The sequence below is a fragment of the Impatiens glandulifera genome, chromosome 6 (assembly GCF_907164915.1).
Source record: "Impatiens glandulifera chromosome 6, dImpGla2.1, whole genome shotgun sequence".
Taxonomy (NCBI): Eukaryota; Viridiplantae; Streptophyta; class Magnoliopsida; order Ericales; family Balsaminaceae; genus Impatiens; species Impatiens glandulifera.
In genome coordinates this window covers 47,678,395-47,692,523 of record NC_061867.1, presented here as the reverse complement: position 1 = coordinate 47,692,523, position 14,129 = coordinate 47,678,395, and the positions used below count along the sequence as shown (strand labels likewise).

The 14,129-nt window shown below is 31.6% G+C and overlaps 2 non-coding genes across 2 annotated transcripts; both read left to right on the top strand.

The window, feature by feature from the left end:
* Positions 1 to 3,651: 3,651 nt before the first annotated feature.
* On the top strand, positions 3,652 to 3,733 carry TRNAS-AGA. The gene has a single exon. It is a non-coding gene; the product is annotated as a tRNA-Ser (tRNA).
* Positions 3,734 to 11,156: 7,423 nt separating this feature from the next.
* TRNAS-AGA lies at positions 11,157 to 11,238 on the top strand. The gene has a single exon. It is a non-coding gene; the product is annotated as a tRNA-Ser (tRNA).
* The last annotated feature ends 2,891 nt before the right edge of the window (positions 11,239 to 14,129 follow it).

Sequence of the window (14,129 nt, the reverse complement as noted above, 5' to 3'; positions counted from 1 at the left end):
TGGCTCTGACTATTGAATCTTCTAAGAACAATTATGAAGAAATAAAACTCTTGAAAAATATATAAGGACAATATTCTTTGTTAAAGATGAAAAGTCTTAAGAGTCTTAAGTATTGTATATCAACCTTTACAACATCCCTTATAAAGGAGTAATTAGCCTAGAAACCCTAAATTACTTATACTTATACTTATATTCCCAAGCCCAATAATAATTAAATAAGCCTTAATTGCATAAAATACAATTAAGATCAACAACTCTCAATTTACTGACAATAAATGCTTAAACTCACATCAAGAACAAATGAAAGACGGTCAATAAAAGAGAACGAGTCTATTCTTCAATCGGAGAAAGATCGCCGGGGAGTAAAACAATACGAAAGTTACAAGAGAAAAAATGTCTTTAGAGATAAACTTTAAATCATGTTTTAATTTTTTAATTCACAAAACCGTACCAAAATTTATGAGTGTACGTACCTCATATTACTTCTGAAAAGAAGATTTATCTAGAAAAAACGAGAGACGATCAATAAAAGAGAAGGGATCTATTCTTTAATTGAAGAAAGATTGCCCAGAATAAAAAATACAGAAGTTACAAGAGAATAAATATCATCAAAGTTAAACTTCAATTCACGTTTTAATTTTTTTATTCACAATACTGTACCGAAATTTAAGAGCGTAACTCATATTAATACTAAAAAGAAGAATTGTCGAGAACAAACGAGAGGCGATTGAAAAAAGAGAAGGGATATATTCTTTAATTGAAGAAAGATCGTCGGGAGTAAAATATTATTGAAGATACAAGAGAATAAATATCTTCAGAGTTGAGCTTCAAGTCACGTTTTACTTCTTTTTATTCCCAACACCGTACTGAAATTTAAGAACATAACTCATATCACTGCTGAAAAGAAGATTTGTCGAGAACAAATGAGAGATGATCGATAAAATAGAACGAATTTATTCTTTAATCGAAGAAAGATCGTCCAAGAGTGAAATAGTATGAAAATTATACGAGAATAAATATCTTTAGAGTTGAGCTTCAAATCACGTTTTATTTTTTATTCACAATACCGTACAGAAAATTTAAGAGCGTACTTCATATTACTACTAAAAAGAAGATTTGTCTAGAAAAAAAGAGGCGATTGTTAAAAGAGAAGGTATCTATTCTTTAATTGAAGAAATATTGTCGAAAGTAAAACAACACGGAAGTTACAAGAGAACCAATATCTTCAGAGTGGAGTATTAATGTGGTTGTTCTAGAGTGGTTATCGGGCATGACTAAAAATCATGTAGGGTTTGCCCGTGAAGGTTCGAATCCTGCCGACCACGTTTAAGCTTTTTCTTAGTTCACAACATCGTATCAAAATTTAAGAATGTACCTGATATTACTACTAGAAACAAGATTTGTCAAGAACAAACAAGAGACGATTGATAAAAGAAAACGAATCCATTCTGCCGACCACGTTTAAGTTTTTTTTAGTTCACAACACTGTATCAAAATTTAAGAACGTACCTGCTATTACTATTGGAAACAAGATTTGTCGAGAACAAACGAGAGACGATCGATAAAAGAAAACGAATCAATTCTTTAATTGGTGAAAATCGTTGGGAAGTATAAACAATACGAAAGTCACAAGAGAATAAATATCTCCGGAGTTGAGCTTCAAATCATATTTTTATTTTTTTATTCACAGTACCATACCGAAATTTAAGAGCGTACTCATATTAATGTTGAAAAGAAGATTTTTTGAGAACAAACAGGAGGCGATCGATAAAAGAGAAGAGATCTATTATTTAATTGAAGAAAGATCTTCGGGAGTAAAACTGTATGAAAGTTACAAGAGAAAAATTATCTTCAGAAATAAGCCTCAAATCACGTTTTAATTTTTTTTATTCACAATACCATATCAAAATTTAAAAGCGTAACTCATACTACTACTAAAAATAAGATTTGTCCAGTACTAACGGGAGGCGATTGATAAAAGAGAAGTGATCTATTATTTAATTGAAGATTATTCTTTAATGGAAGAAAGATTGTCGGGAAAAAAAACGGTACGAAAGTTACAAGAGGATAAATATCTTCAGAGTTCAGCTTCAAATCACGTTTTATTTTTTTATTTACAATACTGTACCAAAAATTAGGAGTGTAACTCATATTACTACTGATTTTTTTTTTCAAAAACAAACGGAAAGCGATCGATAAAAGAGAAGAAATCTATTCTTTAATTAAAGAAAGATCATCTGGAGTAAAACGATATAGAAGTTACAAGAAAATGCATATCTTCATAATTGAGCTTCAAATCACGTTTTATTTTTTTATCCACAATACCATACCAAAATTTAAGAGCGTAACTCATATTACTGTTGAAAAAAATATTTGTCGAGTACAAACGGGAAGTGATCGATAAAAGAGAATGGATCTATTCTTTAATTAAAGAATATTCTTTAATTGAAGAAAGGTTTGTTGGTAGTAAAATGGTACAAAAATTAGAAGAGAAAAAATATCTTCAAAGATGAGCATTAATATGGTAGTGCTGGAGTGTTTATCGAGCATGACTAGAAATTATGTGGGATTTTCCAGCACAGGTTCGAATCCTACCGACCATGTTTTTTCTTTTTTTTTTGTTCACAACACCGTATCGAAATTTAACAGTGTAACTGATATTACAACTGTAAAAAAGATTTGTCGAGAACAAACGAGAGACGCTCGATAAAAGAAAACGAAACTATTCTTTAATTTGAGAAAGACCGTCGGGAAGTAAAACAATACGAAAGTTATAAGAGAATAAATATCTTCAGAGTTGAACTTCAAATAAAATTTTAATTTTTTTATTCTCAATAACATACCGAAATTTAAGGGCGTACCTCATATTACTGATGAAAAGAATATTTTTCGAGGACAAACGAGAATCGATCGATAAAAGAGAAGGGATCTATTCTGTAATTGAATAAAGATCTTCGGGAATAAAACTGTACAAAAGTTACAAGAGAAAATATATATTCAGAAATAAGTCTCAAATCAGGTTTTAATTTGTTTTTATTCACAATGCCATATCGAAATTTAAGAGCGTAACTCATACTACTACTGAAAAGAAGATTTGTCAAGTACAAACGAGAGGAGGTCGATAAAAGAGAATTGATCTATTCTTGAATTGAAGATTATTCTTTAATTGAATAAAGATCGTCGGGAGTAAAACAATATGGATGTTACAAGAGAATAAATATCTTCAGAGTTGAACTTCAAATCACGTTTTAATTTTTTAATTTATAATACCATACCAAAATTTAAGAGCGTAACTCATAATACTACTGAAAAAAGATTTGTTGAGAACAAATGGGAGGCGGTCGATAAAAGAAAAGGGACCTATTTTTTAATTAAAGAAAGATCATCGGGAGTAAAACGATACAAAAGTTACAAGAAAATAAACATCTTTAGAGTTGAGCTTCAAATCATGTTTTAATTTTTTATCCATAATACCATACCAAAATTTAAGAGCGTAACTCATATTACTGTTGAAAATAATATTTGTGGAGTACAAACGAGAGACGATCGATAAAAGAGAATGGATCTATTCTTTAATTGAAGAAAGATTGTCAAGATTAAAATTGTACGAAAATTACATGAGAATAAATATCTATAGACTTGAGCATTAATGTGGTCGTGCCGGAGTGGTTATCGGGCATGACTAGAAATCATGTGGGCTTTGCCCGCGCAGGTTCGAATCCTGCCGACCACGTTTTAGGTTTTTTAGTTCACAACGCCGTACCGAAATTTAAGAACGTACCTGATATTACTACTGGAAACAAGATTTGTCGAGAACAAATGAGAGACAATTGATAAAAGAAAATGAATCTATTCTTTATTCGGTGAAAGATCGTCGGGAAGTAAAATAATACGAAAGTTACAAGAGAATAAATATCTTTTGAGTTGAGCTTCAAATCATGTTTCAAATTTTCTATTCTCAATACCGTACTAAAATCTAAGACCATACCTCATATTACTACTAAAAAGATGTTTTTTCGAGAATAATCAGGAGGCGATCGATAAAAGAAAATGAATATATTCTTTAACTGAAGAACGATCGTCGGGAGTAAAACTGTACCATAGTTCCAAGAGAAAAAATATCTTTAGAGTTGTGCTTCAAATAACGTTTACATTTTTTATATTCACAATACGATATCGAAATTTAAGAGCGTAACTCATAGTACTACTAAAAAGAGGATTTGTCGAGTACAAACAAGAGTCGATCGATAAAAGAGAAGGGATATATTATTTAATTGAAGACTATTTTTTAATTGAAGAAAGATCGTCGGGAGTAAAATGGTGTGGAAGTTACAAGTGAATAAATATTTTCAGGGTTGAGCTTCAAATCACGTTTTAATTTTTATTATTCACAATACCGTACCAAAATTTAAGAGCGTAACACATATTACTATTGAAAAAAAGATTTGTTGAGAACAAACGGGAGACGATTGATAAAAGATAAGGGATCTATTCTTTAATTGAATAAAGATCGTCGGGAGTAAAACAATACTGAAGTTACAAGAGAATAAATATCTTTAAAGTTGAGCTTCAATGTGGTCGTGCCAGATTGGTTAAGGATTACATATTTAATTTCTGTTTTAAAACCTTAAGAATTTATTTGAAATTGATTTTTCTTTCACCCTTTTGTCTTTAGTTTTGATCTTTTTAAATACACAAAATATAAACATAAATATGGCAAATATTTTACCATTTTATTTTATTTTATTTTTGCATATTTTAGGGTTAATTAAATAATTTTGGGGATGAAATGGATACCTTAAATTATTGTTTTTAATCACTGATTTTTCTTATGTTATTTTAAGATAAATGAGTACAACATTTATTCCAAATAATTTTATTTTTTTTATTTTGGCCATTTTCCTTAATTAATTTGATTAATTATTACAATAATTACTCATAATTAATCGTTTTAATTGAGTTTTTGGCCATGAGTTAATTATTTTAATTTTATTTATTTAAGAATAAATCAAAATAATTATATTAATTTTATAAATTTTTGTAGATTTTTAGTGCTTACAAAGTGCCCTTCTTGAATCGAGTTTGAATACAACAAACTAGTTGTGAAAACGTTGATTCGAGTATGACATCAAATACTAGGTTATCTTATCTCATTTATAATGAGGGGGTTTAGAAAGATAGAACATGTAGCGTGCTAATATTAGAGTGACCTAGTGATGTTGTGTATAACAATTCGTCGATGTGCTTCCAAGCGTTGCTGTAGGGATCATTCTTTGATGATCATCCTAACAAGGATAATTCTTCGGGAATCTTGTTTTATAGAACTTAACAAAGTACCCATAAAATCCATGGGATATATGATAGTCATAGGTATTGAAACATCAATTCTTGTCTAACATGAATATCAATAAATTATTCAAGATAGTCATATAAAAATGGCTAAGAGTTAATGTCATGAGATATGCTGGGGAACATGAACGTTGTAGTAACGTTTCATGTGGGTTACTAACAAGTAATATTTTTAGGGTGATCATAAATATATAATCATGAGACTATCAACAGATGAGTCTTGGTGAAGAGGCTAATAAATTTGCTTATGGGTCTTACTAACTAGTAATGAGTAGGGTGATCATGTATAAATGATCTTAGTACCGTTAATGTTTATCGCGGGAGTTAAATACACTTTCCGTGAAGGCCACTCATAGGCGAGGTTGAAAATGATCATATATAAATGATCTTGGTTCCATTAATAAATAGGATTTCATATTATCGTGAATATGGAAGATATCATTTATTGAAGAGCGAGATTTTATCGGAGTACCTATCGAGAGATAGGGCTTGAACAGGATCATGTACGAATGATTGTTTTCCTATTGAGAAACAAGGCTTTGATACCTATCGAGCGATATGGTTTAGGATACCTATTCGGAGGATAGGGTTTGAACACCTATTTGGAGGATAGATTTTTGAGATACCTATTCAGGTGATAGGGTTTTGGTACCTATTAGGATGATAGGGTTTGGATACCTATTCGGATGATAGGATTTGGATACCTATTCGGACGATATGGTTTGTATAAGATCGTGTACGAATGATCGTTGTGCTTGTTGACAAACAAAGCTTGGATACCCATTGAGCGGTAGTGTTTGAAATACTTATTTAGACAATAGGGTTTGGATACCTATTTGGAAAACAGGGTTTGAGATACATATTCAAACGATATAGTTTGAAATACATATTTGAGCGATAGGGTTTGAAATACCTATTTGAGCGATAGGGTTTAGAATACTTATTCGAGCGATAAGGTTTGATCAGGATTATGTACTAATGATCGATGTGCTTGTTGACAAACAAAGCATGATATTTTTATAAATTGAGGAGACATACCAATTGATGCCTAAGATTTTGACCGGTACCAATCAAGAGATAGGGTTTTGCTTGAGTACCTTATCAAGAGATATAATTTTTTACCTATCAAGTTATAGAGTTTTGTTTGAGGACATATCGATGGATATATTTTAATTAAGATCATGTATAAATGATCGATGTGCTTGTTAACAAACAAGGCTTGGTACTTATAAAGAGATAGGTTTTTGTTTTGAGATATCTGGTTGTAAAAATGTTGTGAGATGGGATACTGATCGAGAGATATAGTTTTAACAGAATCATATATAAACGATATCTCGATCTATTGACAAATAGGGTTTGCACAGAATCCTATATAAATGATGTCTTGACCTATTGACAAATAGGGTTTGCGCGGAATCATATATAAATGATGTCTCGACCTACTGACAAATAGGATTTGTGCGGAATCGTATATAAACGATGGCTCGACCTATCAACAAATAGCATTTAGTCACGACGTCGTGTACGAACGACGTCTCGACCTATTAATAAATAGGATTTAGTCATAGAGTCTTGAACGAAAGACGTCTCGACCTATCAACAAATATAATTTAGTCATAGAGTCGTGTACGAACGATGTATCAACCTATCAAAATATAGGATTTAGTCACGGAGTCGTGTACGAATGACGCCTCGACCTATTAACAAATATAATTTCTAACGGAAGCATATATAAATGATGTCTCGAACTATCTACAAATAGGATTTTGACTGGATCATGTACGTATGATCTCAGGTTCTTGTCGACATACAAGATTGTTAACGAATCATCTTACAAATGATCTCTATTCTTGTTAATAAACAAGGCTTGAAACAGAATCATGTACGAATAATTTCTCATACCTATCGACATATATGTCTTATAACGGAATCATATACAAATGATGTCTCGACCTGTCGATAGATAGGATTTCAATTGGATCATGTACGTATGATATCTAGTTTTTGTCGACAGAAATATTGTTAATAGATAATCTTAAAAATGATCTATGTACTTGTTAATAAATAAGGCTCGAAATGGAATCGTGTACGAACGATTTCTCGTACATATTAATAGATAAGTTTCTAACAGAATCATATACAAATGATGTATCGACATATCGACATATAGGATTTTCAATGGATCATGTACGTATGATCTCTATTTTTTGTCGATAGACAAATTGTTAAAGGATCGATCGTCTAACAAATTATACAAAATATATTTTAAGCACATTGAGATTTCTTTGTGTAATGAAATTTTCGCCTTCTAGATTAAATAGGCGGACATCTCCTCCAAAGAGGATTTTCTTAACTAGAAAATGTCCTTCCCATTGGGGTCAAAACTTGTCCTTGGGGTTTAGGAGTTCCCGGGTTCGTTTGAGAACTAAATCACATTTTTTGAGGTTTCAAAGTTTTACCTTCCTATTGAAGGTATTTGACATGCGATTTTGATAGACTTGAATTTTGTATAAAGCATTTAACCTCTTATCCTCCATTAACGTTAGTTGGTCATATCAAGATTTGAACAAGTCTTCTTCTATAACATGTTTTTCTAAAAGTATTCTTAGGGTTGGAATCTCGATTTCGATGGGCTATATGACGTCCATGCCGTAAATCATAGAGTAGGGAGTTTCGTTCGTCGAGGTTCGAGCGATTGTACGATATCCGCAAAAGGTGTATGGCAGTTTCTTATGCTAATACTTATATGTGTTGTTCATCTTCTTGATGATTCTAATCACGTTTTTGTTTTCCACTTCGACCGCACCATTAGTTTGAGGTCTATAGGGTGATGACTTGTGATGCCCAATCTTGAATTCGTCGAGCAACTGCTACACTTTTCCTTAGAAGTGTCAATCGTTATCTGAAATTAGGGCATGATGAACTCCGTATCTAACGATTATTCTAGTTCGGATGAACTTTGCCACTTGAGATGATTTCAAGACCTTGTAGGAGGTTGCTTCAACCCATTTGGTGAAGTAGTCTATGGAGACGAATTTGAACTCGTGTCCATTTGACGTGTGGGGAGAGATTTTCCCGATTATGTTGATGCCCCATGTAGAAAAGGGTCTATGGGATGTCATATTGTAGAGGAGTGAGGGAGGTGTATGCTTCAAGTTAGCATAGATTTAACACTGATGACAACTCCTTACATAACTCACATATTCTTGTTCGAGGTTTTTCCTTTAATATCTCAAACATAGTATTTTCTTGGCTAAAGACATTCCATTCATGAGTGGGCCGCCACATTTCTTGATCGAAATTTAAGAGCATATCTCATATTACTACTGAAAAGAAGATTTGTCTAAATCAAATGAGAGAAGATCAATAAAGGTTTGAAACCTTCTGACCACGTTTTACTTTTTTTGTTTACATCACCATACCAAAATTTAAGAGCGTACCTCATATTATTGTTGATAAGAAGATTTGTCGATAACAAACGAGTGACTATAGATAAAAGAGAACGATTTTTTTTAAATTGAAAAAGATCGTCGGGAGTAAAACAGTACAAAAGTTACAAGAGAATAAATATCTTTAGAACTGAGATTCAAATCATTTTATATATATTTTATTCACAATGTTGTACTAAAATTTAAGAGCGTACCTCATATTACTACTGAAAAGAAGATTTTTCTAGAAAAAACAATAGGAGATCGATAAAAGATAAGGAATTTATTATTTAATTGAAGAAATATCGTCTTGAGTAAAATGGTACGGAAGTTACAAGAGTATAAATATCTTCAGAGTTGAGTTTCAAATCACGTTTAATTTTTTTTATTCATAATACCGTACGAAAATTTAAGAGCTTAACTATAATATCGGTTGAAAAGAAGATCTGTCGAGTACAAATAAGAGACGATTAATAAAAGAGAAGTGATATATTCTTTAATTGAAGAAAGATCGTCGAGAGTAAAACAGTATAGAAGTTACAAGAGAATAAATATCTTAAGAGTTGAGCTTCAATGTGGTTGTGCCAGATCGATTATTGGGTATGACTAGAAATCATGTGGGATTTGTCCGTGCAGGTTCAAATCATACTAACCACGTTCTAACTTTTTTTATTCACAATACCATACCGAAGTTTAAGAACTTACCTCATATTACTACTGAAAATAAGATTTGTCTAGAAAAAAAAAGAGGCGATCGATAAAAGAGAAGAGATATATTCTTTAATTGAAGAAAGATTGTCGGGAGTAAAACTATAAGAAAGTTACAAGAGAATAAATATCTTTAGAGTTGAGCTTCAAATCACGTTTAATTTTTTATTCACAATACCGTACATAAATTTAAGAGCGTAACTCATTTTACTATTTTAAAGAAGATTTGTTGATAACATAGACGATCGATCAAAGAGAGGTGATCTATTCATTAGTTGAAGAAAGATCGTCGGGAGTAAAATGGTACGGAAGTTAAAAGAGAATAAATATCTCCAGAGACATGCTTCAATGTGTTCGTGCTAGAGTGCTTATCGGGATTCACTAGAACTCATGTGGTCTTTGCCTGCATAGGTTCGAATCTTGTAAACATACATGATCTCTATTTTCTGCAGTTCTAGAAGGATCAAACTTGAATGATATTATGAAATATGGGCATACTTATATTAGATCCAACTATATGAAGCTGGAGAGATGGTTTAAAGAATTGAACATGCTAAGTAAACTAATAGAAACATCCCATATATGGTTTAAGCTTTGGAACATCCCAACACACATGTACAACGCATAAGCTTTAAGTCACTTTACAAGTTTATTGGAGAAACCATTATATATTGACTCAATTAAAGAAGAATGAGTGTAACTTACCTTTGATAAAATAAGCATTGAAGTTTATCCTCGAAATATGCTGCCTAAGAACATGACAGTAGTTGAAAGGAAAGGAAAGTCTACAGTCATAGAAATCTCATACGAATGGAGGTTAGACATAGGTGCGACCTGCAATACTTTTCAACATGCTAACAATAAATATGAAAAACCAATTGAGAAGAGCATAAATCCTAAAAGCCCAAGAAGAAGAAAAACAGAAAAATGAAATGGAAGAATCAAGGATTAAAGAGCATATTGGAGAAGTTAAAGGCAATCAACAAGGAAAAAATGCAGAGGAGAAATCAAGGAAGTATCAGAGAAGGAAGAAAATAATGATTTAGAGGAAGAAATCAAGGTAGAATGTGATAATGAAGAAAATAATGAAATCGATAAAATAGGGGATGCTGAAGAAGATAAATATAAAGACGAGGAATATGAAGAGGTAGAGGATGAAAGCAAATATATGACAGAGGAGAAAAGCGGAGAGGAAACTAAGGTTATTGATCCTCAAACACGTAAAACTGAAACAGAGAAAAGTAGTGACAAAAGCCCGAAATCCTGAAGAATAATACATTTTATCATATTAGTACGGGTAAATATAGAGGATGATTAAACAATGAGAGCAAACAAGCATTATCATCTGCATCAATTCAATCTCTCTTCATGAAAAAGAGAAGAAAGGGACGTGAAAGAAGGCAATAAGGTCAAAAAGGAGAATATAGACAACATAGATTGTGATAGATAGATTGTAGTCTTTTTTTAATTAAAATGTGTGTTTGTAATGTGATTTGACTATAATCTATTCAATAAACAAAGACTGCAATCTAAAATCTAAGATTTGTCGATAACAAACGAGAGACGATCAATAAAAGAGAATGGATCTATTATTTAATTAAAGAAAGATTATTGGAGTAAAATAGTACGGAAGTTACAAGAGAATAAATATCTTCAGAGTTAAGCTTCAATGTGGTCATGCCGGAGTGGTTATCGGGCATGACTAGAAATCATGTGGGCTTTGCCCGCACATATTCGAATCATGCTGATCACAATTTTACTCTTTTTTTTGTTCACAACACCATACTAAAATTTAAGATTGAACCTCATATTATTGCTGAAAAGAAAATTTGTCGAGAACAAACGAGAGGCGATCTATAAAAGAGAACAAATATATTCTTTAATCGGAGAAAGATCGTTGGGGGAGTAAAATAGTAAAAAGTTACTAGAGAATAAATAACTTTAGAGTTGTGTTTCAAATAACGTTTTAAATTTTTATTCACAATACCATACATAAATTTAAGAGCATACCTCATATTACTGCTGAAAAGAAGATTCGTCTTGAACAAACGAGAGGCTATCGATAAAGGTTCAAATCCTTCTGACCAAGTTTAATTTTTTTTTGTTCACAACACCATACAAAATTTAAGACTGTACCTCATATTACTACTGAAAAGAAGATTTGTCGAGAACAAACGAGAGGTGATTGATAAAAGAGAACAAATCTATTCTTTAATCAATGAAAGATTATCGGAGAGAAAAGTAATAAAAAAGATACAAGAAAAAAAAATATCTTCGAAATTGAGCTTCAAATAATGTTTTAATTTTTATATTCAAAATACCGTACTGAAATTGAAGTGCGTACCTAATGTTACTACTGAAATGAAAATTTGTCTAGAACGAACGAGAGGTGATTGATAAATGTTCGAATCCTGCCGACCACATTTTACTTTTTTTTTCACAACACCGTACAGAAATTTAAGAACCTACCTCATATTATTGAATAGAAGATTTTGATAACAAAACGAGAGGCGATTCATAAAAGAGAACAAATCTATTCTGTAATCGGAGAAAGATCGTCGGGGAATAAAACAATACGAATGTTACAAGAGAATAAATATATTCAGAGTTGAGCTTCAAATCACGTTTTAATTTTTTTTATTCACAACATCGTACCAAAATTTAAGAGCATACCTCAAATTACTACTAAAAAGAAGATTTGTCGAGAACAAATGGGAAGCGATTGATAAAAGAGAAGGAATTTATTCTTTAATTGAAGAAAAATCGTCGGGAATAAAATAATATTGAATAAATATCTTCAGAGTTAAGTATCAATGTGGTTGTACTAGAGTGGTTATCAGGCATGATTAGAAATCATATAGGTTTTTCCTACACAGGTTCAAATCCTACTAACCACGTTTTAACTTTTTATTTTCACAACTGAAAAAAGAATTATCGAGAACAAACGAGAGATGATTGATAAAAGAGAACGAATTTAGGTGAAAAATCACTGGGAAGTAAAACAATATAAAATTTACAAGAGAATAAATATTTTTGGAGTTGAACTTCAAATCACGTTTTAATTTTTATATTCACAATACCGTACCGAAATTTAAGAGCGTACCTCCTATTACTGTTGAAAAGAAGATTTGTCTAGAACGAACAAGAGATGAGCGGTAAATGTTCGAATCCAGACGCCCATATTTTACTTTTTTTGTTCACAACAATGTACCGAAATTTAACCGCATACCTCATATTAATGATGAAAAGAAGATTTGTCAAGAATAAACGAGAGGCAATCGATAAAAGAGAACGAAATTATTCTTTAAATAGTGAAAGATCGTCGAGGAGTAAAATAGTACCAAAGTTAAAAGAGGATAAATATCTTCAAAGTTGAACATCAAATCATGTTTTAAATTTTTTTTATTCACAATATCGTACCAAATTTAAAAGCGTTCCTTATATTTCTATTGGAAAAAATATTTGTCTTCAACGAGAGGCGGTCGATAAAATAAAATGGGTCTATTCTTTAATTGAAGAAAGATCGTTGGGGAGTAAAAGTGTATGAAAGTTAAGAGAATAAATATCTTCAGGGTTGAGCTTCAAATCATATTTTTAATTTTTTATTCACAATAATTTACCAAAATTTAAGAGCGTACCTCATATTACTACTTAAAAGAAGATTTGTCTAGAACAAACGTAAGACGATTGATAAATGTTTGAATCCTGCCGACCACGTTTAATTTTTTTGTTCACAACATTGTACCAAAATTTAAGAGCATACCTGATATTACTGCTAAAAAGAAGATTTGTCGAGAACAAACAAGAGGCGATTGATAAAAGAGAACAAATATATTCTTTAATTGGTGAAAGATCGTCGGGGAGTAAAACAATAAGAAAGTTAGAAGAGAAAAAATATCATAGGAGTTGAGCTTCAATCACGTTTTAACTTTTTTATTCACAATACTGTACCAAAATTTAATAGCGTATCTTATATTACTATTGAAAAGAAGATTTGTCTAGAATGAACGAGAGGCGATAGGTAAATGTTCTAATCCTACCGACCGGGTTTTACTTTTTATGTTCACAACACCGTACCAAAATTTAAGATTGTACTTCATATTACTGCTAAAAGGAAGATTTGCCGAGAACAAACGAGAGGCGATCGATAAAAGAGAACGAATCTATTCTTTAATCATCATATAAACTAGGGTTTGGGAACGGGATCGTGAACGATCTCACATATCTATTGACAAGTAGGGTTTTGGGTGGAAACATATACAAACGATGTCTCGACCTATCAAGAATTAGGGTTTTAAACGGAATTGAGTACGAACGATTGACGCGCCTATCAACAAATAGAGTTTTAAACGATGTCGTATATAAACGATGTCTCGAGTTATTCATAGATAGGGTTTTAACTAGATCATGTACGTATGATCTCAAGTCCTTGTCGACAAACAAGATTGTTAATGGGTCATCTACAAATGATATTTATGCTTGTCAACAAACAAGACTTACAATAGAATCGTGTACGAACAATTTCTCGTACCTATCGACGTATAAAGTTTCTAACGGAATCATATACAAATGATGTCTCGACCTATCGATAGATAGGGTTTAAATTACCTATTGACAAATAGGGTTTGGAAATAAGATTGTGTA